Raw genomic sequence first — 25,898 nt, 5'->3', positions numbered from 1 at the left:
GACTGATCTTTTACCTCAACTCCACCTTCCTGCACTATTCCTATTTTCCTTTGTTCCCAAAACTTTATCGACCTCTGTTGAATATACTCAATGACTGAGCATCCACAGCTCTCTGGGGTAGAGAATTCCAAAGATTCACAACCCTTTATGTGAAGAAACTTCTCCTCGTCTCAGTCCTAAATGTCTGATCCCTTATTCTGAGACTGTGACCCCATGTTCTAGATTGCCTAACCAAGGGAAACATTTTCCCAGCGTTAACCCTGTCAAGCCCCTGAAGAATTTTATATGTTTCAATTAGATCACCTCTCATTCTTCTAAACTCTAAGGAATATAGGCCTAGTCTACTCAATCTCTCCTCGTAGGGCAACCCCCTCATCACAGGAAGCAGTCTAGTGAACCTTCGCTGCACTGCCTCTAAGGCAAGTATGTCTTTCCTTGGGTAAGGAGTCCAGAACTGTACACAGTACTCCAGGTGTCGCCTCACCAATGCCCTGTCTAATTGTAGTAAGCCTTCTTTACTCTTATACTCTAAACCCTTTGTAACAAAAGCTAACATACCATTTTCTTTCCTAATTGCTTGCTGTACCTGCATGTTAACTTTCTGTGATTCATGTCCCACGAAATGTGCATCAGATGCCTTGACAGATCTGGAGGAGCCCTTCAGTATGCACCAGCCAATGTCTCCAAATTTGTCGTGGTCTGCTGTTCCCTGCATAACATAGCACAGCAGCGAGGATTAGCGCTGCATGAGAAGCAAGGCACTGAGCGCACAGCCTCTTCAGAGGAGGAGCAGGAGGAAGAGGAGCTGGAGGAATCTATGGGCCAGATCCCACCAGCACCTGAGCACATTGCTGCCCGGGAGGCCAGGGATGGCCTCATCATGTCCAGATTTACTTTACTTTACGCAGTACACCCATATGGCTGCCACATGCTGCGTCAGGTTGACACCACCCCACAGTAACACCATAAAGGATCCCTACATTAACCAAGCCATTGCTTTCACACTGACCACCATTGGTGGAGGTATCGTTATGTCTCACCATTCACAGCAACTCACTAAGCCACTTCAAAAGATGCACACAAATGTGTCAAAGACGGGAAAGTGGTGAAAATAAAGAATTTTATGGTTGACAATACATTAACGGAAACGTGACATTAACATTGACTAAAACACCCAAGTTGCTACACTTGTGAATCATCTTTCTCTTCCGCATGCTTCTACGAGGTGCTACCCCTGTGGCTTCACCATAGGTAGAGGCAGCCTGCTCACTTCCCTGCTGTGACTGCTTAGACACTTTTGGTGGACGTCCTCTGGGTTTTGGAGCCTGTGATGGCCCCGCCAAAGTCTGCTCCTCCTGCGACTGTGCAGGGGCAGTCTTGGCCATCGCTGTCTGAGGAACCATCTGGGACTCTGACTGAGGGGGTGGCAATGGGGGAGAAGTGTGAGCACTTTGAGAGGAGCCCCCACTTCCAGCTCCCTTTTCACCATCATCTTTCTCATGGGTCACCTGCAATTCCCTGCTAGCAAGGAGCTGGAGAGCACCTTGCTGCACATCAGTGCTGCCATGAGGACCCATGTCTATGCTGACATCCCTCCTAGACAGAAGGTCTATGAGCCTCTGCCATCTATTCTCCATAGAGACCATGGGGGAAAAATTCAGTAGCTTTGCGCCTCCCGTTAGCGCCCTAAGAGGACGCTAATGGGGCGCAAAACAACTAGTGCCCGGGGGCGCACTGCCATGCCTCCTGCGAAATTCAGTGGGAAGTTAGCGGCAGCGGTAATCATTAGCGCCCCGCTTGCGCCCCAGCCACGATCTTCGGTATCACCCCCTGACTTATCACGCTATGTCCAACTGGTTCAGGGGGGCCTACCTGCGGCTGGGGCAGCACTACTTAAAGGTGAGGTGCCGGGCAGTCATTTTTGTTGCTGGCTGCCTGCCAGCACCTGCCTCTGCTACCGTCCCCAGCTTCCTGACCCGCTCCCCCCCCCTGCAGAGTGCCAGCTGCACTCCATGAGCCCAGCACTTCTCTTGAGTGCCGGGCTCTCTTGCCGGCACTCCGATCCCCAGTGGCCCAGCTGGGCCCCGGGTCGCACTGCGCAAGGCCCCTCCCCTTTAAGAAGGGGAGGAAGGCCTGCAATGCCGCGGTGCGACATGCCGCAGCGCATGGTGCTGCGGCACATAATGCCGCAATATTCACTCACAGCGCCCCAAGAGGGAGACGGGGTGCTAGCACTCAATTTTGGCTGCGGGGGTGCTAATTTTTCCGGGTGGCCATCCTATCCATGGAAGAGCCGACATTCACTATCACCTGTGACATGGTAGTGCTCATGTTGGAGATGGACTCCTCCATTCTCTGAACATTTGCAGACATCGCCGGCCGCAAAACCTGTCAGGGCCTCCTTCACTTCTTCCTGCAACACCAGGATCGACCTATTTCTGGATGGCCCCCAAGCCTCAGTGTCTGCATGCAGCTGAGCAGAGCTGGGGGCCTCCTGCACCCTCTGCTGAGGAGTCTCCACTGCTGTCCCTGTCTCCACCATCTCCTCTTGTTCATTTGTGACTTGTGATGGACCTGAAGACCCACCGAGGTGTGCGTCTCTGTGCTGGTGCTGGGTGCACTCATGTCTGGTGATGCTGCGCCCTCAGAGACTGGAGGCTCCTCTGAGGTGTCATCTTCCTCTTCTTCTTGGACAGTGGGTGGTGGGGGACAGCTCTTGATGGACTTGTGGCAGAGTAAAGAGATGAGTTAGATATGCCATATGAAAAATGGGTACACATACCATTATGCACATGATGACCATTCACTGGCAGCTGGCGTCAGTCCCCAGATGAGTGACTGCTGTATGCCATGTAGATGTATGATATGTAATTCTGTCACCAGGTTGCTGAGATGTCCCCCTATCTCTGTCTCCCGCCTCCAGGTGCTCGGCCATTCCCAATACTTCCAACACAGCTTCCTCTGCTGTTGTGAGTGTGGCAAATGATGGAGGCCCACCTCCAGTTCTCTCTCTCTCCCTCTTATTGTGCACTCTCTTCACCTGCAAGGAGGGAAAGAAGAGAAGATTGAGTGAGAATGATGGAATGAGTGTAAGGAATGGATGGGTTACACCTTTAGAGCGAGACTATGATTGATTGGGGTGGCAATGTCAAGTGGCCTCCTTCTGTGTTGTTAGTTGATATGATTGCACTAGGATGAGGGTGAGTGTGAAGGGTGGCTAGTAAGATGAAAGTGATTGGGGTAAGGATAACCAGATTGTGTCAGGAAGGGACAGAGCGTACAAACAAAGGAGTGCACAAACAAATAGGGTCCGGGTAAGAAAAAATGGTAATAAGACAAATAGGCCATCGTACAAAAAAATGTTTAAGATGTCTAAAAATGTTAAAAAGGCAAATCTAAAGGCACTGTATCTGAATGCATGAAGCATTCGTAATAAGGTAGACGAATTAACAGCACAAATAGATGTAAACGGATATGATATAATTGCAATTACGGAGACATGGCAGCAGGGTGACCAAGGCTGGGAGCTGAATATCCAAGGATATTTGATATTTAGGAAGGACAGGCAAAAAGAAAAGTGAGGTTGGGTGGCGTTGTGTAGGGGGACGTCTTTTACCTGGTTTACGGTAATTTACCTTCCTTTACCTGGTTTATGGTAATTTACCTGGTCAAGCAGCTCTTTTTTCCACTGCACTGAGACCAATACCAAACCGGTTTCGAATCGCTAAACCCACCCTTCCAGTTCTGACTGGAGGAACTTATAATTAATGATTTTTTTAAACGGACAAAATGGTCTGGATGCGAGAAAATCAAACTTTATTAACTAAAGAAAACTACACCACATGATCAAAGTAATAAAGAAACTACACCACACGACCAATGTAAAATTGCTTAACAGGGGAAGGCAGACGGCAAAAACTAGGGATAAAAGGCTACAATGTAAGTCTTACAATCTTAGCAATTTCCCTTAAATTACCACCCCTCTAACTCCTTACTAGATTGCCTTGCTGAGGATTCAGAAACCTGCTCACCTGTGGTCCAAAGAGAGAGAAGAGCTCACCTGCAGTCCAAGGATAATAAGAGAGAGCTATGCTTCTGAGAAGCTATCTTTATATCCTGGGAGCTCCTGCTGTTTTGGTGCTGAAAAGGTCTGTGTGCAAATTCGCGCCAAAAAGTTCGAATACACAAGAGAAAGGCCATGAACTTCCTTCATTCATACATGAGACATCACGTAGTAGAGTCAATTTCAGTGAATGGATGTGTGTAATCAACCCAATTGTGCTTGCTGTCCGATGATTGGCTGATTCAAATGGGCCATTTCCCAGTGGCCAAACTGCTCCCATTGTCTGGCATGGGTTTGGATGGATTACCCATTCTTTTAAACTGCTCCCCCCTTGTCTGTGAATGGCTTTGAATGGAGTTGAATTACTGTGTAAACAGCTTGGGAGGCTATAGTAAACAAAGCCATTTCCTGTGGACAGCTTTAAGTGGTTTGATCAGCTTCTGTAAACACATCGATTGTATTGGCAGGGCGGTGGAACTCCCCGCCCCTGACCGGACCCGCCCATGCTACAGGGTGACTGACAGCCCGGCTCCATTCAAATGCTAACAGAAACCCCCCTTTGATTGGCAGGTCTTTCTCACAGACACACTTACAAGCTGCGATTGTCTCCTGCCATGCGGTCCGACAGCCATTTTAAGCCCTGGAATATTAAAACAGTCCAAAACTCCATCTTTTAATAAAATGATTTTCCTCTCAAAGTGTGCGATTTTCACACAGTTCTTTGATTCCAGTGTCCAAGTGCCGCTCTGCCTATGAGCTTTTCAATGCAGCCTTTTTGCTGTTCTGGGTATGTTTTAAAGCATTGTCCAACCCAGAGACAATTTAAATCACACAATTCTTCGTATTAATGTTTCCTGATCTTCGGGGCTGAGGGGATTTTTGCGAACCCCTACATTCCCCCCTTGGATAATTCCAGCTTGCTTGTAGTATCCTCTTGAAGAAGTGAGCAAAATTTTCTGACCCCCGACAAACAACCATCCCCTGTATTTACCTATAGCTACCTGTCACTGATCCCCCGACCCATGTATTCCCCTTAAATCCGAGAAAAAACCGTGGTGCGGTAGGCATCTACAGATACATCAACTACAAAATGTTACAACAAGGGGTCTCATACCCCTGCACCGCTTGTTATATTATAACATATTACAAAATGTTGCAATCTTGGTTATACAATGTAATCAAAATGATTCCAAGCACGGAGAGGTCCTATGCCTCTGCACCACTTGGAACTGTAAAACAAGATACAAAAATCTCCATTGAACATTTGAAACAAAATGCTGAAATAAACCCCGGCCATCACGTGCCAATGATGGGTCGCGAAATTCAAGTGGGTATTGCTCCTCCCACCCAGGCAGTACATGTTCCTTCCACCCCCCTTTAATGGTCTTAAACTTTTAAAACATACAGAATGGATTTTACAGAACAGTCTGATGCGCCAGCCCCGAGCCGTTCCCTTGTCCCTTTGTGGAGGTGGGGTACCCCTCATGTTTGACAGACCGAGACCGGGGAGTATGGGATCGCAACTCCCAGCCCCTCCCCCTCCCATCTTCCCTCAACTGGCTGGAGAGAATGATGGGTGCCTGTGTGGTGGCTCTGACTGGCCCCACACTCAAACTTGGATCCCAGATCCGGCCACCCACTCATCCTCCCCAGCCACACTTACACTCTAACTTTGCCCGTGGGCCCCCCCCCCCCGGGTGAGTTCCTCCTTTCCCCGAACGCGCCCACGTGACTCTTGGGTGTCTCCCCCTGCCCTTTACAATCTTTCCCGGGCCATCACCACCCACTCCCGGGGAACGCGTCCCTATCTGACAAGGCGCCCGTGCTTCCCCACCATGACTCCTCAATAGCGAGGTCTCCCGCAAGTGAAATTCGGTCAGGATAGTGCTGGGCTGGGGGCCGTGCCCCACCCAGCTGGGGCCATCTCTTCCGCGTAGGAGGAGTAGGCAAGTTCCTCCGGACCCTGTCCGGTTTCTCCCGAAGGTCGCTGCGGGGTCTCCTCCTGGATTTGTCCAGTGGCGAGGTGATCCCCAACATTCTGTATCCATATCTTCATTCGATGCCCAGCTTGGGCTGGGTGAAAAGGGCTGCTCCTTTATCCACTCTCCTGTAAAAAACTTAAACGGACATGCAGCCAGGTCTCTCACTGACCTGCTGCCTTAGGTGGAGACATGGTTGGGTCCCTCGACCTCGGACCAAAATACAAGCATTTGGCACACTTATAAACTTAAACTTTAAAAACTACTAGTTATATCAAAACTCAAAATTCAAACACCTTAAAAACAAGCTATATACATTAGTTACTTAACACAAAGCTATAATACAAATGCCGCCCATCTCCGGACGGCCAGGCTAATCTCTGGTGTCACTGTCGCAGATTACTGCTGCCTGCAGCGAAGCTGGACTGATTCCAGCTTCTAGTCCCTGGCAGCTTATGGCTGCTGATTGGGGACCTCTGCCCTTTGGCTTCTCCCTGGTTTGGGAGACCGCCCTACTCCACTGTAAAGTGGGTGACCATGCTTTCTTGGGCTGGGGCACCCGAAGAGACCTTCTGAGGGGCGTCTCTGTGGGGGAAACTTTGGCTGACGGACCCTGAGCCTGGGTCACAGCCCTAGTTGGCTGAGAACCTTCTCCCCCTGGTGCAAACAGCCCGGACTGTATAATATACCTGGCAGCCTGCCAGTACTCCGGGTTTGTCTCCTTTTCCCTACCCACTCCGGTACTGGGGGCAGGTATCCTCTCACCACTTACTGCTGATGACTGAAAATCTTCCTCTCCAGGTCCAAAACCTGGTACCGGCTCCCCTGCAAGAGAAATTGCTATCCCTTCCTCCCCAGAGTCCCACACCATAGGGGGAACCACTCTAGAAGCGGGCTGGGAAGCTTGTCCCTTTAAACAGACGACTGCACCTGCGTGAACCTCCTCCCCGGAGTCCCACGGCAGAGGCTGTGAAGCTTCTGTCTTCAAACAGGCGACTGTGCCTGCATGAACCTCCTCCCCGGAGTCCCATGGCAGAGGCTGTGAAGCCTCTGTCTTCAAACAGGCGACTGCGCCTGCGCAGGGAAACCGAAGAGGAGCCGCTGTGGTCCCGCAGGCAACTGCGCCTGTGCGAACAATCTCTTCACAGGGCTGGGGAACCCCTACACTATCACAGGCAACTGCGCCTGCGCATTTGATTTCTTTGAAAAGGGTAGGAAGAACCGCTGGGTCTTCCAAGCAGGCTACTGCGCCTGCGCGTATAGACTGAGAAGCAGGGACCTTTAAACGGCCGACTGCACCTGCGCGCGTGGCCTCACTGTGAACAGGAGCCGCTGGGGGTTCCAAGTTCACGACTGCACCTGCGCAAACCCGGTGTTGGGAAACCTCTCCCCTCAGGCGCACGACTGCACCTGCGCAGGAAAACTGAAGAAGAGCCGCTTGGGTCACGGGCTGGGGAATTGCGCCTGCGTGAACCTGGCGTTGGGAAACCTGTCCCCTCAGGCGCGTGACTGCGCCTGTGCGAACCTGTTGTTCAGAAGACTGGGGGATTCCTGTCTCCAGACCAGCGACTGCGCATGCGCGGGCAGTCTTTTCTGTGAATGAACTGGCAGTAGCCTGCAGATTTCTACTCTCAGGCTGCTGTTTCTCTGTTTCTGAGCCAAATAACTGGTTCAAATTTAAACTTTGGCCAAAACTTAGGTCCCACTGGGGCAGGGAAGTGTCCCAATTGGTGAGCCAGACAACTTTTCCCTTGCAACAAGCCACAGTGCCTGTCTTTACAGCCTGTGAACTTGAACTTGTATAGTCAGATTTATACAATTTTCCTGATTTTCCCTGTGTCCCATCCCTGCCTGTAATCGCTGCCACTGGCCCGGACTCATATGGGTCCCAGAAAGTTCCTGCACGTGCACCCTCCTTGGCCAGCATATCGGCCAGTCATTGTGGGGAGGCAGAGGTGGGCGAGGGGGCTGCAGCACCACTGATGGCTGCTACCTTTCCCTGATTGGTCCTGAGGAAAGATTTTATCGACACCAAGATGGACTCGACTGTATCGGGAGGAGTTTCTGTCTCTGCCTTCTGAGTTGGGGCTGCGGGGGTCCTGGCTTTATCGTCTCTCCCAGGCTTTTTACAATCCCTGCGCCAGTGGCCCTCCTCCCCGCACCTATAACAAGTGACCTTGTTCTGGGAGGAACGGCTCTCCTCCTGGCACCACTCTTTCTTATATTGAGCCCCAGGTTTGACCTCGTGGACCTTACCCTTGTGCTGGGGGGTCCCACTATTCCTACCGTTCCTATATGCTACCGTGAGCTGCCGGATTACAGTCTCTTCGGTTGCTAGGGGGTCAAACCAAGTATCAGCCTTCGCTTTTATCTGGGGCAGGCAATTGGACACCAGGCAACGAAGCCATTGGGTCCGCTGCTGCTGGTTCAGTTGTGCCCTATTTTGTCCCCCTGTACACACGCTGTTGTAGACTGGCCACAGCCTGTCTGCAAATGCCTGTGGGGTCTCCCCTTCCTTCTGCAGTGTTTTCCCTATGCGATCGAACGGATTGCCGACGTTCGCACCCATGGCTTCCAGTATTTCCTCCTTTAGGTCCTCAAAACCCTTCTGCCCTCTCTTAGCCTCATCTGACAGGGTCTGATAGAGCTTACTATCTACAGAGAAAAGCAACATTTTGGCTTTCTCTTCCTCATCACAGCCATTAACACAGGCTGCCTGTTCTATCCCCTGGAAGTGCACTGAGTGGTCTCCCTTTTCAGAGAGCAGGGGAATATGTTTCACCAGGCCTCTGAGCTGTTGGGTATCACAGGCTACCAGATAGGTATGCTGAACAGCCCCATGGTCATTATCATTCACGGGCGGACCGTACCTCCGTTGTCGGAGGGGGTACACTGGTCCTGGTCCCTGCCTGCCTAGCGGGACCTTCTGGCATTCTCCTACTACCCCATTGTCCACCCCTTCTTGCTGCCAGAGCTCCTCAAAACCCGGAGCTGTGGGCTGCTGTCTTGGGATCTCTAATTCCCTAGCCAACCTTTCCCTGGGTGTTGCCTGTGGGGCTGTTTTACTTAGGTTGCCAGTAAAATCCGGCTGACCTGCCTTCGGGCTGATCAGACAAATCATCCCCTTTGCTCCTTTTAAAGCCATGTTAAGGCTTTCTATCTCTGCCCTACAGGGGCCATGATCTGCTTCCTCAAACCTTTGGTCGCAGGCCAGCTTATAAGCTGCCTTTACCTCCTTAACCTTCCCCTCCTGCTTTGTTACTTCGGAGGTGAGGCAGGCATTCTCTTCCTGCAGTCTCATCTCGTTACTCCTTGCTTCTGTAAACAGGCACTTTAGGAACTCTATCTTGTGCCTCGCATGGCTTTTGCCCTCGCTAGCTTCTTGGGTGAAGTGTGCATTTTCCTCCTGTAGCCTCATCTCACTGTCCCTAGCCTCTGTGACTTTCTGCACAAGGCGCGCTATCTCTGCCTGGCATTTCGTGACCTCTAGTGTGAGGCATGCATTCTCTTCCCGCACCCTCATCCCACTATCTCTGGCCTCATTCACCTCTCTTATGAGGCATTCTACCTCCGCCTGGAATTTTTCAAACTCGGACTCCCGATTCTTGGCCTCTGTAACCTCCTCCCGCACCCTCATCTCACCCTTCTTAACCCAGCCACCTATACCATAATAGGTCAGCTTACACACTGCCGCTAAATTCTGCAGGGCTACCCACAGACTGAAAGCAAGAAAAGCAATAGCTGATGCTTTCTCCAGATCCAGACCACTTATCATATCAAGAACTACCTCCAGTCCTGCTGCGGTCGCCAATTTGTAGGGGGCATCTTTTACCTGGTTTACGGTAATTTACCTTCCTTTACCTGGTTTACGGTAATTTACCTGGTCAAGCAGCCCTTTTTTCCACTGCACTGAGACCAATACCAAACAGCGGTTTCGAATCGCTAAACCCACCCTTCCAGTTCTGACTGGAGGAACTTATAATTAATGATATATTAAAACGGACAAAATGGTCTGGATGCGAGAAAATCAAACTTTATTAACTAAAGAAAACTACACCACACGATCAAAGTAATAAAGAAACTACACCACACGACCAATGTAAAATTGCTTAACGGGGAAGGCAGGCGGCAAAAACGAGGGATAAATGGCTACAATGTAAGTCTTACAATCTTAGCAATTTCCCTTAAATTACCACCTCTCTAACTCCTTACTAGATTGCTTTGCTGAGGAGTCAGACACCTGCTCACCTGTGGTCCAAAGAGAGAGAAGAGCTCACCTGCAGTCCAAGGAAAATAAGAGAGAGCCATGCTTCTGAGAAGCTATCTTTATATCCTGGGAGCTCCTGCTGTTTTGGCGCTGAAAAGGTCTGTGTGCAAATTCGCGCCGAAAAGTTCGAATACACAAGAGAAAGGCCATGAACTTCTTCCATTTATACATGAGACATCACGTAGTAGAGTCAATTTCAGTGAATGGATGTGTGTAATCAACACAACTGTGCTTGCTGTCCGATGGTTGGCTGATTCAAACGGGCTATTTCCCAGTGGCCAAACTGCTCCCATTGTCTGGCATGGGTTTGGATGGATTACCCATTCTTTTAAACTGTTCCCCCCTTGTCTGCGAATGGCTTTGAATGGAGTTGAATTACTGTGTAAACAGCTTGGGAGGCTATAGTAAACAAAGCCATTTCCTGTGGACAGCTTTAAGTGGTTTGATCAGTTGCTGTAAACACATCGATTGTATTGGCAGGGCGGTGGAACTCCCCCCCCTGACCCGACCCGCCCATGCTACAGGGTGACTGACAGCCCGGCTCCATTCAAATGCTAACAAAAAACCCCCTTTGATTGACAGGTCTTTCTCACAGACACACTTACAAGCTGCGATTGTCTCCTGCCATGCAGTCTGACAGCCATTTTAAGCCCTGGAATATTAAAACAGTCCAAAACTCCATCTTTTAATAAAATGATTTTCCTCTCAAAGTGTGCGATTTTCACACAGTTCTTTGATTCCAGTGTCCAAGTGCCGCTCTGCCTACGAGCTTTTCAATGCAGCCTTTTTGCAGTTCTGGGTATGTTTTAAAGCGTTGTCCAACCCAGAGACAATTTGAATCACACAATTCTTTGTATTAATGTTTCCCGATCTTCAGGGCTGAGGGGATTTTTGTGAACCCCTACAGTTGTTATTAAAGGATAAAATCAGAGCAATAGTGAGAAAGGATATTGGCTCAGAAAATAAAGATGTAGAATCAGTCTAGGTGGAGCTAAGAAGCACCAAGGAGCAGAAAACATTGGTGGGAGTTGTCTATAGGCCTCCAAACAGTAGTGGTAATGCAGTGGATGGCATCAAACAGGAAATTAGAGATGCATGCAATAAGGGTACTACAGTAATCATGGGTGACTTTAATCTACATATAGACTGGCCAAACCAAATTAGCAATAATACTGGGGAGGATGAATTCCTGGAGTGTGTACGAGATGGTTTTTTAAACCAGTACGTTGAGGAGCCAACTAGGGAACAGGCTATCCTAGATTGGGTATTGTTCAATGAGAAGGGGTTAATTAATAATTTTGTTGTTTGGGGTTCTTTAGGGAAGAGTGACCATAACATGATAGAATTCTTCATTAAGATGGAAAGTGAAGAAATCCAATCTGAAACTAGGGTCCTAAATCTAAACAAAGGAAACTACAAAAGTATGAGGAGTGAGTTGGCTATGATAGATTGGGGAGCTTCATTAAAAGGCATGATGGTGGATAGGCAATGGCTAACATTTAAGGAATGAATGCATGAATTGCACCATTTATACATTCCTTTTTGATGCAAAAACACAAAAGGAAAAGCAGCCCAACCATGGCTAACAAAAGAAATTAAGGATAGTATTAGGTCCAAAGAGGAGTCATATAAAGTTGCCAGAAAAAGTAGAAAGCCTGAGGATTGGGAACAGTTTAGAGTTCAGCAAAAAAGGACAAAGAGATTGATTAAGAGCAGAAAAAATAGAGTATGATAGTAAACTTGCGAGGAACATAAAAGAGGACTGTAAAAGCTTCTACAAGTATGTAAAAAGAAAAAGATTATTAAGACAAATGTAGGTTCCTTACGGTCAGAAATGGGAGAATTTATAATGGGGAACATGGAAATGGCAGAGCAATTAAACAAATACTTTGGTTCTGTCTTCACGGAAGAGGACACAAATAACTTCCCAGAAATGCTAGGGAACCAAGGGTCTAGTGATAAGGAGGAATTAAAGGAAATTAGTATTAGTAAAAAAATAGTGCTGGAGAAATTATGGGACCGAAAGCCAATGAATCCCCAGGGCCTGATAATCTGTATCCCAGAGTACTAAAAGAGGTAGCTGATGTAAAAAGACTACTGAGCGCTTGGTTTGAGTATAAAACAAGGCTTTAATCAACTGTTTCAAAACATGAGATTTCTAGTTACAATCACTAGTTCCTGGTTACAGAAACATCCTGAGCAAGCTGGGCTAACGCCCGAGTATTATACTCTTTGGACAGTGGCAGCACAGTGTTACTTCATGAGTCATGATAAGATTCATGACATTCTTCCCGCCTGAAAGTTTTGGAAGTCCGACGACTTCCTTTTAGTGGATTAGGTGGACCACGAATAGGCGCAGTCTTATAGATCTTCGCTTGTGGCTGGAAGGCATGTCTCCTCGGACCGTGTCTTGGTCCCTGGGTCGCTTCGTCCGTATTGGTAGATCAGCGGGGCCCGTGTCGCCTTGATCGACCTGTGGAAGACTGGGGAGATCGTGACTCTGGATGCGGGTCCCCACAGGTGCAGAGCTGGCGTCATCTTGTTTGGTAGCCGGGGATTGACCGGCGTCCTGGCTTCGGGTGGCCATCCCCTGGGAAGTGCTCGGCTCCCCGAGTTGATCCAGTGGAGTAGCCGGCAGATCCCTTGATGTCCCAGGTAGGGCGTCATCCTCAAAGGAGCACAGAGCGTCATCATCATTACCATGGGCTCCTCTACCAGTTGGGTCCATGGGACTGGTTGGACAGGGAGCCAGATTTCGGAGTGAAACGGTGGACTCCCGGCCATCGGTACTGCATATGCGCGTATATGGGATTAACATCCATCAGTTCCACCTCGTCAACGTGGGGATCGTTTTTGGAAGATCGGACGAATCTTCGGAGCAGCATGGGACCGGGAGCTGCCAACCATGATGGTAGGAACTTCCCATGATGGGAGCAACACTGGAACCTGAAGAATCGCTCGTGAGGAGTGACATTGGTGGATGTAGAAAGAAGAGACCTGATGGAATGCAACGCGTCAGGGAGCATAGTTTCCCACTGCTGGTCTGGTAGGTTGCATGACCTCAGTGCAAGATGAACAGCGCTCCAAATGATAGCGTTGTATCTCTCAACCTGTCCGTTACCGATGGGATGATACGGTGTCGTTTTACTCGTGGCGATTCCCTGTTGGGAAAGATAACTTTTGAGTTCGCTTGACATGAAGGAGGGACCCCGATCAGAGTGGATGAAATTGGCCGTACCGCAAAGGGAAAAGACTTAATCGAGGCATTTGATCACTGTGGAAGTAAGCATATTGGGACGGGGGAAAGCAAAGGGAAAGAGTGAATACTCGTCCACCATAGTAAGTAGAGTTTCGCGTTGAGGAAGGCAATGGCCCTTTAAAGTCAATGCTGAGTCACTGCATAGGCTGCATAGCGTGTATGAGCGAGCCATCCGATGGACGGAAGAATTGCGGTTTTAATTCCGCACAGATTCTACAGGTGGAGCAAGTTCTTTTCACATCTTCCATAGAAAATGGGAGATTTTTTAGATCGCACAAAGTGCGACATACGGGTAACGCCAAGATGGCATAGGTCAGTATGAAGATCCGCTAGAGTCGAAGTTGACATAGAAGAGCAGAATGCATGCGTGAGGGTATCCGGGGCCACATTCTCTTTGCCGGGTCGATAATGTATGGTGTAGCCAAAGGCGGCCAATTCCATCCTCCAGAGTTGTATTTTGTTATTCTTGATCTTTATGCTGGATAACCGGAAACGCATTAAGGCCACAGAGCGTTGATCGGTTATAAGCGTGAAATGGCGACGAGTGAGAAAATGACTCCATTTACGTACTGCTTCGATGATAGCCGTAGCCTCCTTCTCGACAGGAGGATAATGGAGCTCGCTACCCTGCAAAGTTCTGGACAGAAATGCAACGGGTCGACCACCTTGATTCAAGGTAGCCGAGATCGCCACCTCTGATGCATTGCACTCGACCACAAAAGGAAGATTTTCATCGATGGAACGAAGCGTGGCTTTTTCCAGTTGTCGCTTGAGGAGGATGAAAGCTGAAATAGCCGTTGCCTCCAACGGAAATGACTTTGCGTGAAGCAGGGGCTGGATCTTGTCAGAGAAGTGGGGTATCCACTTTGCATAATAGGCAAACATGCTGAGTGCCCGACGAAGAGAGCCGAGATTTGTAGGGGGAGAGAGCTCCTGAAGTGGACGAAGTCGCTCTGGATCCGGTTTGATGACACCGTTGCCCACCCAGTAGCCAAGGATGTTGACTGATGGTACTGATTTCACAGATTTGGACTCATTTATGGTTAAGTTGTGACGACAGAAAACGTCAAAAAATTTCTGGAGGTTGGCATCATGCTCCTCCTGGTTATGACCAGCAATGGTGATATTATCCAGATATGGAAAAGTGTCTGTTAAGTTCTTCTGTTTGACTAGGCTATCCATTGCCCGTTGAAAGATGGCCACCCCATTGGTGACCCCAAATGGAAGGCGACAAAACTGATAAAGCCGACCACTGGCCTCAAAGGCCGTATACTTTTTGTCAGAGTCCTTTAACGGTACTTGATGGTATGCGCTCTTTAAATCAAAAGTTGAAAATACCTTGTAGTTGGCAAGGTTATTGACCATGTCATTGATGCGTGGTAGTGGGTAGACATTCAGGTCGGTATACTGGTTAATAGTTTGCGAGTAATCGATGCAAAGACGTTTCTTGTGTTGCTTCAGAGGATTTTTAACAACGACGACTTGAGCCCGCCGGGAAGATGAACATGGCTCAATGATACCGTCAGCTAGAAGGCAAGAGATTTCTGCCTCGATAAAGGATCGATCATCTTGGCTGAAACGTCGTGATTTAGTGACTATGGGCTTACATCGGGGGGAAAGATTGGCAAACAAGGAGGGCTCGTCGAGCGAAGCCGCCGAAAGGGCACAAAACGGTACTTTGGAAATAGTAAGCTCCGGCTTTGACCCTCCAAACTCGAAAGTGAGTCTTTTGTGTTGTTTCTGGAAATCCTGTCCCAGGAGCACATCATTGCATAGGTTTTTGAGCACCCCGAGCCGGGTGGAGAAATAACTGGCCATTGAGAATAAGGTCGACAAGACAAAAGTCGGAAGAGTTGGTGGTGAGTGTCGTCAGAGCCATTGCAATTTTCCTGTCCGAGGGGTAAATGCGCAGTTTTAACTTACTGACAGCCCGCTCACTAACGAAGCTGTCAGAGCTGCATGAGTCGATTAGTGCACTCAAAATGTGTCCATTTACTGAAACCTTCATGGCTGCATGGGACAGACTTTGGGGGAAAACAGCTGTAATAGGAGGAGGGGCAGTTTTACCCTTGACAGCTGTAACCTTAGTAGTGGTTCTTGGGGGAGGAGCAGTTTTATAGATTGCAGCTGTAACCTTAGTAGTGGCTCTTGGGGGAGGAGCAGTTGTACAGATAGTAGCTGCAAAAACTAACAGGGGCTCTCGACTGATATACCTTAGAAAAGTGGCCTTTCTTACTAACAGAGGCCCTTGACTGATATCTTAGAAAAGTGACCTTTCTTACTGCAATGATTGCAGACTGCGTTACGAGCAGGACAAAATTTCCTATAGTGGAATGCACCTCCACAGAAGAAACACTTCCTTCCAGATTGCCAAGATGCCGCTAGGGCAGGGTTGTCATCAGTGAAGGCTTCTAGGGCAGGGTTATCATCAGCTAGGTTAGAGTCATCATCAGTGAGGGCTTCTGCCCGAGACCAATCGAAGGAGTCATTAAAAGTGATAGCTAAGTCCAGGGAACATGCCTGGTCGTAGGCAGCCTGTAACTCGAGAGTTTTATTCTCCAACAGATGCTGGCGTATGAAGGGAGACGCAATCCCATTAATAAAGGAATCACGAATTAACTCCTCCTGGTACTGCTCAGCTGTGACAGCTTTAAGATTACAATCCTTGCTGAGCCTGCAAAGCTTTTGAAGGAATTTGTCAAGTGATTCCCCGGGTTGTTGTTGAGTTGTGGCCAGTAGATGGCGAGCAAAAATTTCGTTGTAATATTAGGATAGCGGAGTCATAGGCCTCGATTTTAACTCAGCCGTGAGGCCGGCTTGGAGGCGTGCGGGAGGTTAAAAATCGCAAAAGCTGGTGGGCAGGATCCCCCCCACCCCCGACCTGGTTCCCGACTCCGAGCCATTTTTACTCAGGCGTGTCTGATGGTCCCGAATCCGTCCCGCCTCCAACAGGCGGGACTGGTCTTTAAGGCCCTTAATCACCACTAAATGGCCTCTATAATGCCATTTTAACAGTCCCTTGCACTTTTAACCCTTTTCCCACGTAAAACACGCCTGGTGGGTATCACGACTGTGAAACCTGACGGGAGCATTATTGGCTTGCTGACTATCAGCTGCAGGTCAACCATTAAAGAAGAGATTTGATCAGCCATCATTTGCAGGTGGCAGGATTTTTTGTCTCAGGCCTGGGGCAACTTTTACCAGGCTTAACCACACCTGTGGAAGGTTGGAGCCTCACACACATCTCCAGTGTGAACTCCTGGGAAACCACTCTCACCACCTTCACTCAGCGCTTCCTCAACGGAGGCATATGCCAGAAGCATGGGAGCCATTTTTTCCTTCCCTTCTGGGCATTAGAGGAGCTCGAGCACCAGGCACGGCAGCAGCAGAACCAGGAACAACAGCAGCACCAGCAACAGCAGCAGCAGCAGGAGCGACAGGCTGCTGCTCACCCACCTGAGGCAGCACAGGCCAGAAGGGGCCAGCGCCTGGAAGCCCGTCGGTGCAGGAGATACCCCCCAAACAGGGTCTAGAGACACAGGGTCAGCTACCTCAACATGACTGAGCAGCAGTGCCAAAGACGGCTCCGGCTTTCGCGAGAGGTAGTGACTGACATCTGTGCAATGCTACAGCAAGACCTGCTGCCCAGAGGACCAGGTGAACACTCCTTACCAGTGGCCATCAAAGTCACCACCGCACTCAACTTTTTTGCCTCAGGCTCATTCCAGGGATCATCAGCAGACATCAGCGGCATCTCCCAGGTGGCCGCACACACTTGCATCACGCAGGTAACCGATGCCCTCTTTGCCCTCATGCACAATCACTTCCATTTCACCAAGGATCGCGCAAGTGTGACGGCGCGAGCGGTTGGATTAGCTCATCTGGCAGACTTTCCAAGGGTGCAGGGCATCGTTGACTGCACACGTGGCCCTTAGGGCACCCCATCGCAATCCAGGTATTTTTGTCAACCGCAAGGGCTTACACTCCCTTAAAGTTCAGCTGGTGTGTGACCACAAGAAGGAGATTTTGCATGTTTGTGCCATGTACCCTGGCAGTTGCCATGACTCCTTCATACTGCACAAGTCTAGTGTGCCTCCGCTATTCAGGCCACCAGACCAACTTCACGGATGGCTACTTGGAACAAGGGCTATCCCCTGAGGACTTGGCTAATGATGCCGTTGAGGAGGCCGGCCAACGAAGCTGAGGAGCGCTACAACTCCAGCCACATTTCCACCAGATCCATTATCGAGCAAACCATCGGTTTGCTGAAGATGCGCTTCAGATGCCTGGATAGATCAGGTGGAGCCCTACAGTACTCAGCAGCCAGGGTCTCCAGAATCATCGCGGTTTGCTGTGCACTTCACAACATGGCACAACGTTGTGGCTTGCAGATTCCTGAGGACCAAGTGGCTCCTCACATATCCTCCTCAGATGATGATGATGATGATGAGGAGGAGGAGGAGGAGGGCAAAAACGACCATCCTGCAGAGGACCAACAACCAGCGGCAGCATTACGCCAGAACATTGCTGCCCGGGATGCAAGGAATGCACTCATCCTGGCCAGATTTGCTTAGCCTAGCCAATCAAGCACTTTTGTCTCGCAACTTCTTACCTGAGCATCGACAATGGCCAAGACCCTGCGGATTCCTAGCTATTTGTCCAGCATACTGACAATTGCAAGTAATCCTAAGCCCTCTATGTGAAAGTCCCATTCGCAAAATGACACACGCCACAAATGCAGCAGTAGCCATCAGACTTTTTATTGACAGAATTCATCTGATGGCTTTTTTTAACAATACATAAAATTTCACCCAAGTGACTACCCTTGTGACTACTTGTGCTTTATTTTCCTCTTACGTGTGCTCCTACGTCATGGTTCCCCTGTGGCTTCAGCAGATGTGGAGGCCCCTTGCTCACTTTCCTGCTGCTCCTGTCTCGACACCTTTGGCGGGCATCCTCTGGGGTGGCGAGCCTGTGAGGGCTCGTCAACAGTCTGCTGCTCCTGCGGCTGTGCAGGGGTTGAGACGTCTATCTCACTTGGGTGTGGACTCTGGTGGGGCTCTGACCGAGGGCTCTGCAGTGGCATGGAAGTGTGAGCGTCTGGAGAGGAACCCCCACTTCCTTGAGGTCTGCCACCAACCTCCCTCTCATGGGTCAGCTCCCTCTCCGCGCCTGCAAGTGGCTGGAGAGCACCTTGCTGCACATCAGGGGGGTCATGGGTACCCGTATCTGCAATGGCAGTCCTACTCAGAAGGATTTCCATGAAGGTCTGGTTTCTCTGTTCAATAGATGCCCATCGCTCCTCAAGAGGTGTCATTCTATTCTGAACAATGACCATGTTTTCCATACCCTGGCAACTAACCTCCTCCATGGCCGTAGCCCTCCTCTCCTCTACCATAGCCAGCCTTACCATGGAGGCAGCAATCATTTCCACGTAGGTAGCCATCCTTTCCGTGTTGATGCGTTCATGCGCCAATTACTCCACAAAGGCTCTGCTGATGTTCGCTATGGACTCCTCCATTTGCTCCACACTCACAGCGACCCTAGAGACAAAACCTGCCAGAGGCTCCTGCATCTGTGCATGGAGTTCCATCACCTCTGATCTTATGGATGGACCCAGAGGCAGAGGGTCGACACGCAGCTGAGCCGAGCTGGCAGAGTCCTGCGCCCTCCGATGAGGACTCTCCACTGCTGTCCCTGTCTCCACAATCTGCTGATGCTCACTTGTGAGCTGTGATACACCAGGCGACAACACTACTCTATGTCCCAAAGGGCCCACCGAGGTGTGAGCGTCTGCGCTGGTGCTGGGTGCACTTATTTCTGCTGACGCTGAGCCCTCAGAGGTTGCAGATTCCTCTGAGGAGTCTGGAGGCTCAGGCTTTTCCTCCTGGACAGTGGGGACGGGGGCTCTCGATGGTCTTGTGGGGGAGTAAAGGAAAGAGTTAGAGATGTGAGGTCAAGGTTACATGCACATTGCATATTGCAGATGATCATAAATCCATCTGTTATAGCTTCAGAATCATTATCAGCGACTCATGCAATGTCAATGAGAGAGATGGAAAACTATTCTGTCACCAGCTTGCTGTGATGCACCCGTCTGTCCGCCCCCAACGTGCGCATCTTTTTCAACCCCGACAATTTCCAGGATGGCTTCCTCCCAGGGGGTGAGCTGGGCTAATGATGGTGGGCCTCCTCCTGTCCTGGCTCTTTCCCTTTTATTGTGAGCTCTCTTTTCCTGCAATGAGGGAGACAAGTGGAGGTTGAGTGAGAATGAAGGAGTGAGTGCAGAGATTGCATAGCATAGATATTTAGAAGGAGACAAAGATGGAGTGAGGTTGCAAGACCAAGGGCCCTCCCTGTGTGTTGTCAGTTGTGTTCAAAGCATCAGAGTGATAGGGAGTGTGAGGGCTGCATGGTGGAATAGTTATGTGATTGTGAGCATAGAGAGAGAGGGAATGGGTAAGGGTGCATGGATGTGAGTGTCAAGTGGGATGTGGAGGAAGAGGTTGCTGAAGCTGAGTGCTGGTGAGGAAAGGCAATGGGAATCAGATTGAGGGTGATGGGAACTTCATACTTACTTTTCCAGTGCATTGAAGGTCAAGGAATCTTTTCCTGCACTGCATCCAGGTGCGCCGTGTGACCCCCAAGGAGTTGACCTCCCCAGCCACCTTTATCCACACAGCCTTGGTCTGACTGGGAAGCCTCTTCCTCCCTGATGAAGGGAACAGGACCTCCCTGTGGGCCCTAGCCCCATCCACCAATGCCTGTAGTGCTGCCTCGTCAAACTTAGGAGCTGCTCTTGGCCTCCCACTGGCCATTGTTCCTGCAGGTTCCTGTGCCATCAAATGGAGAAAGCTTGGCAGTCTGCAGAAGAAGCAAGGCTTGCTGTGGACCTTAAATGCAGCAGCAATGATGACATGATCGGAGGGGACTTTCAGTCATGAAAAACCTATTTGCAAAGGCTTCCCACACGTTGGAAATCAAGTGGCCAATTGAGTTAAAATTGCATCAATCTCCCACATCCATTTAGATTCGTGTGGGAAACACGAAATTCGGGGAACACGCCAATAGCCCGCAGCTGAGTTAAAATCGACCCCATAGTCTACACAGTCTTCGATATAGTCAAACACATGAGGAGATACATAATTGGCAAGTATCTCTAATTTATCAGGAACATTTTCACCACACACCCTGAGGAAGTTGCTGAAGGTACGATACCAGTGTTTCCATACCTTAGCAGTTGTAGGTGAATTCGGGTCCAGGTCAAGATGGGCGGGTCTGAGTAGTTTGTCCATGATGGATTGATTACTACGTCGGAGTTCCTTTCTACAGTTGAAGTCGTAGCTGGCTGTTCCCGAAATTACTCAGAGCGTGGAGCCGATACACAGTTGATTAAATTGATGTAAAAAGACTACTGAGCACTTGGTTTGAGTATAAAACAAGGCTTTAATCAATTGTTTCAAAACCGTGAGATTTCTAGTTACATCACTAGTTCCTGGTTACAGAAACATCCTCAGCAAGCTGGGCCCACGCCTGAGTATTTATACTCCTTGGACGGCGCCACCAGCTGGCCTCCCAGTGTTACTTCATGAGTCATGATAAGGCTCATGACAGTAGCCATGAAAATAGTGGGTGCATTGGTTGTCATCTTTCAAAATTCTACAGATTATGGAACAGTTCCTGCAGATTGGAGGGTGGCAAATGTAACCCCACTATTTAAAAAAGGAGGGAGAGAGAAAACAGGGAACTACAGACCAGTTAGCCTAACATCAGTAGTAGGGAAAATGCTAGTCTATTATAAAGGATGTGGTAAAAGGGCACTTAGAAAATATCAACAGGATTAGACAAAGTCAACATGGATTTATGAAAGGGAAATCGTATTTGACAAACCTACTGGAGTTTTTGAGGATGTAACTGGTAGAATAGATAAGGAAGAACCAGTGGATGTGGTGTATTTGGATTTTCAGAAGGCTTTTGATAAAGTCCCACATATGAGGTTACTGTGCAAAATTAAAGCACATGGGATTGGGGATAATATACTGGCATGGATTGAAAATTGGTTAACAGACAGGAAACAGAGAGTAGGAATAAATGGGTCTTTTTCGGGGTGGCAGGCGGTGACTAGTGGGGTACCACAGGGATCAGTGCTTGGGCCCCAGCTATTCACAATATATATCAATGATTTGGATGAGGGAACCAAGTGTAATATTTCCAAGTTTGCTGACAGCACAAAACTCGGTGGGATTGTGAGTTGTGAGGAGGATGCAAAGAGGCTTAAAGGCAAGTTAGACCAGTTGAGTGAGTGGGCAAATACATGGCAGATGCAGTATAACGTGGATAAATGTGAAGTTATCCACTTCAGTAGGAAAAACAGAAAGGCAGAGTATTATTTAAATGGTGATAGATTGAGAAATGTTGATGTACAAAGGGACCTGGGTGTCCTTGTACACCAGTCACTGAAAGCAAACATGCAGGTGCAGCAAGCAGTTAGGAAAGCTAATGGTATGTTGGCCTTCATTGCAAGAGGATTTGAGTACAGAAGCAAGGATGTCTTACTACAATTATACAGGGTCTTGGTGAGACCACACCTGGAGTACTGTGTGCAGTTTTGGTCTCTTTACTTAAGAAAGGATATACTTGCCATAGGGGGAGCACAGTGAAGGTTCACCAGACTGATTCCTGGGATGGCAGGACTGTCGTATGAGGAGAGATTGGATCGACTAGGCCTGTATTCACTAGAGTTTAGAAGAATGAGAGAGGATCTCATTGAAATGTATAAAATTCTGACAGGGCTAGACAGACTGGATGCAGGGAAGATGTTTCCCCTGGCTGGGTGGTCTAGTATGAGGGGTCACGGGGTAGGACATTTAGGACTGAGATGAGGAGAAATTTCTTCACTCAGAGGGTGGTGGAATTCTCTACCAGAGAAGGCTGTGGAGGCCAAATCACTGAATATATTTAAGAAAGAGATAGATAGATTTCTAGACACAAAAGACATCAAGGGGTATGGGGAGAGAGCGGGAATATGGTATTGAGATAAATGATCAGTCATGATCATATTGTATGGCGGAGCAGTATCGAAGGGCCGAATGGCCTACTCTTGTTCCTATGTTTCTATAATGTAGATAGAGAGAGAGGGATGGGTGGACATGCAAGGTATGTTGGTGTGAGTAAGGATGTGCAGGAGTAGGATTGGGAAGGCAGAGTGATGGGGATGTGATGAGAGGCACAGAAGGATAAAGTTGAGTGTGGCTTTGTACTCACCTTTCCTGATCTAATGAGATCATTGAAAAGTTTCCAGCACTGCACCCAGGTCCTCCTGAACACATCCCTGCTGTTGACCTCCTCTGTAATTTGGAGCCAGACTCATTTTGTCTCCTGGGGATGTTCTCTTCCCTTTGCCTCTGTGCAGCCATCTCTCCAACTGTTTGGAGCAATCAAGACCTCCAGTGTGCTGCCTGCACACTCCTAGATGAAGCTTCAACTGCAATGTGGCCATGGCTCCTTTAAATATCCCGGCTGAAGACACGTCATCGATGACATCATCAGACCCGCACCATTTAATAGGGCCAGGTAACGCGCAGGGTGGGCTTAATAGGCCCCATTAGTGCAAAGTCGATTCTGCAGCAGGGTGGAAGCAACAACAGGGGCACGACCCGCCATACTGACCGCACGCACCCGCCCCGCCCAGGTACGGAAAATTCCGGCCATGAACCCTGTTTCTCTCTCCACAGATGTTGCCTGACCTGCTGAGTATTTGCAGCTTTTTCTCTCTTCTCAGAGACCTTCTTTTACCACCCAAGGCCTTGCAAGTATCCAGCAGCACTCCCTCCACACTTAAAAATCTTTTAACATCTATTGCAGCAAGCCACTACTTCAGTAAATCAAAGAAAACCCAGCCCAAAAGCTTAAATGCAAACTTATCTGAAAGATGTGTGTGTCCATTTAGGAGGTGCTGACAGCGCCTCTGTGAATCTGCTTGCATGCAGGGTTTACCTGGTGTGCTTAGGACCCAGCGTTGAACTCAGCGCTAGTGTTGAAGTTTGCTGTGGTGACGTTAAGTCGGTGTGACATCACAACTACACATTTTTCTTTGCAGGGCGATATTTCTTAACGGCAGCACTATGGGGCCTGGGAAAATGGAGGACGTCGTGGAACCCGCCACCAGCTGGCGAAAGAGCAACTGCCGCTCTATTTTAGCCATTTTTTGCCGGTAACAGGTGGTGTTAAGTCCCTGAATTTTTAGCCCAACATGTTTTTTTACAGCTGTACTATTTTGTCCTCCCACTTTTAAAGATTTGTCTTCCTGAACCCCTAAGTCTCTCTGTTCCCCTCCTTTTAAAGTTTTACTATTTACTGTTTATGTTCTGTCTTTATTCTTCCTCCCAACCTGTTTTCTCACATTTCTCTGTATTAACTTTTATCTGACATCTATCTGCCCAATCTACTAACCTGTCTATGACCTTGTGAGGCTCTTTGCAACGAATTATTCTCTCTATTTTTGTGTGATCTGCAAAGCTTGATATTATGCCCAAGTTGAGATCATTTATATATATATAGCATCATAGAATCATAGAAAGTTACAGCACGGAAAGAGGCCATTTCGGCCTATCGTGTCCGCGCCGGTTAACAAAGAGCTATCCAACCTAATCCCACTTCCCAGCACTTGGTCCATAGCCCTGCAGGCTAGAGCATCCCAAGTGCACATCCAAGTACTTTTTAAATGTGGTTAGGGTTCCTGCCTCTACCACCCTTTCAGGCAGTGAGTTCCAGACCCCCACAACCCTCTGGGTGAAGAAATTTCCCCTCAATTCCCCTCTAAACCTTCCACCAATTACTTTAAATCTGTGCCCCCTGGTTTTTGACTCCTCTGCTAAGGGAAATAGGTCCTTTCTATCCACTTTATCGAGGCCCCTCATAATTTTATACACCTCAATAAGGTCTCCCCTCAGCCTCCTCTGTTCCAAGGAAAACAACCCCAGCCTATCCAGTCTTTCCTCATAGCTAAGATTCTCTACTCCCGGCAACATCCTTGTAAATCTCCCTGTAAACTCCCTAGTGCAATCACATCTTTCCTGTAATGTGGTGACCAGAACTGCACGCAGTACAGGTAGACTACCCTTTATCCGGACTTCCAAAAACCGAAACCCTCTAAAAACCGAAGGTTTTTTCGTTCAGCGTAAGTCGTGCGTACGACTTACGCTGAACGAAAAAACCTTCGGTTTTTAGAGGGTTCCGGTTGCGGAAGTTCGGGTAAAGGGTAAGTCGTGCGCACGACCCCCCCGCCAGCCCCGACAACCGCCAGCCGCCGACCCCGCCAGCCCCGACAACCGCTGACCCCACCCCCCGCGGACCCCGCCGGCCCCGACAACCGCCGACCCCCCCCGCGGACCCCGCCGGCCCCGACAACCGCCGACACCCCCGCGGACCCCGCCGGCCCCGACAACCGCCGACCCCGCCAGCCGCCGACCCCCCCGCGGACCCCGCCAGCCCCGACAACCGCCGACCCCCCCGCGGACCCCGCCAGCCCCGACAACCGCCGACCCCCCCCGCGGACCCCGCCAGCCCCGACAACCGCCGACCCCCCCGCGGACCCCGCCAGCCGCCGAACCCCCCGCGGACCCCGCCAGCCCCCGACCCCCCCCCGCGGACCCCGCCAGCCCCGACAACCGCCGACCCCCCCGCGGACCCCGCCAGCCCTGACAACCGCCGACCCCCCCCCGCGTACCCCGCCGGCCCCGACCCCCGCCGACCCCGACTGACTTACGCTGAGCGTCAGCGTAAGTCGTGCGCACGACCCCCCGCCGACCCCCCCCGCGGACCCCCGCCGACCCACCTTCCGAAATCCGAAATTCTCCTTTATCCGAAACTCGGCTGGTCCCGAGGTTTTCGGATAAAGGATAGTCTACCTGTACTCTAGCTGAGGCCTAACTAATGTTTTATACAGTTGAAGTATAACCCCCCTGCTCTTGTATTCTATGCCACGGCTAATAAAGGCAAGCATTCCGTATGCCTTCTTAACCACCTTATCTACCTGGCCTGCTACCTTCAGGGATCTGTGGACATGCACTCCAAGGTCCCTTTGTTCCTCTACACTACTAAGTGTCCTACCATTTAATGTGTATTCCCTTTCCTTTTTAGCACCCCCCCCCCAAAAAGCATTACCTCACACTTCTCCGGATTGAATTCCATTTGCCACTGTTCTGCCCACCTGACCAATTTATTAATATCTTCCTGCAGTCTACAGCTTCCTTCTTCAGTATCAACCACACAGCTGATTTTAGTATCATCTGCAAACTTCTTAATCATACCCCCTATATTCAAGTCTAG

Source organism: Somniosus microcephalus, chromosome 2 (assembly GCF_052327205.1).
Source record: "Somniosus microcephalus isolate GS21.2 chromosome 2, FLI_Smic_1.0, whole genome shotgun sequence".
NCBI classification, from domain to species: Eukaryota; Metazoa; Chordata; class Chondrichthyes; order Squaliformes; family Somniosidae; genus Somniosus; species Somniosus microcephalus.
Note: the sequence above shows the minus strand (reverse complement) of the source record.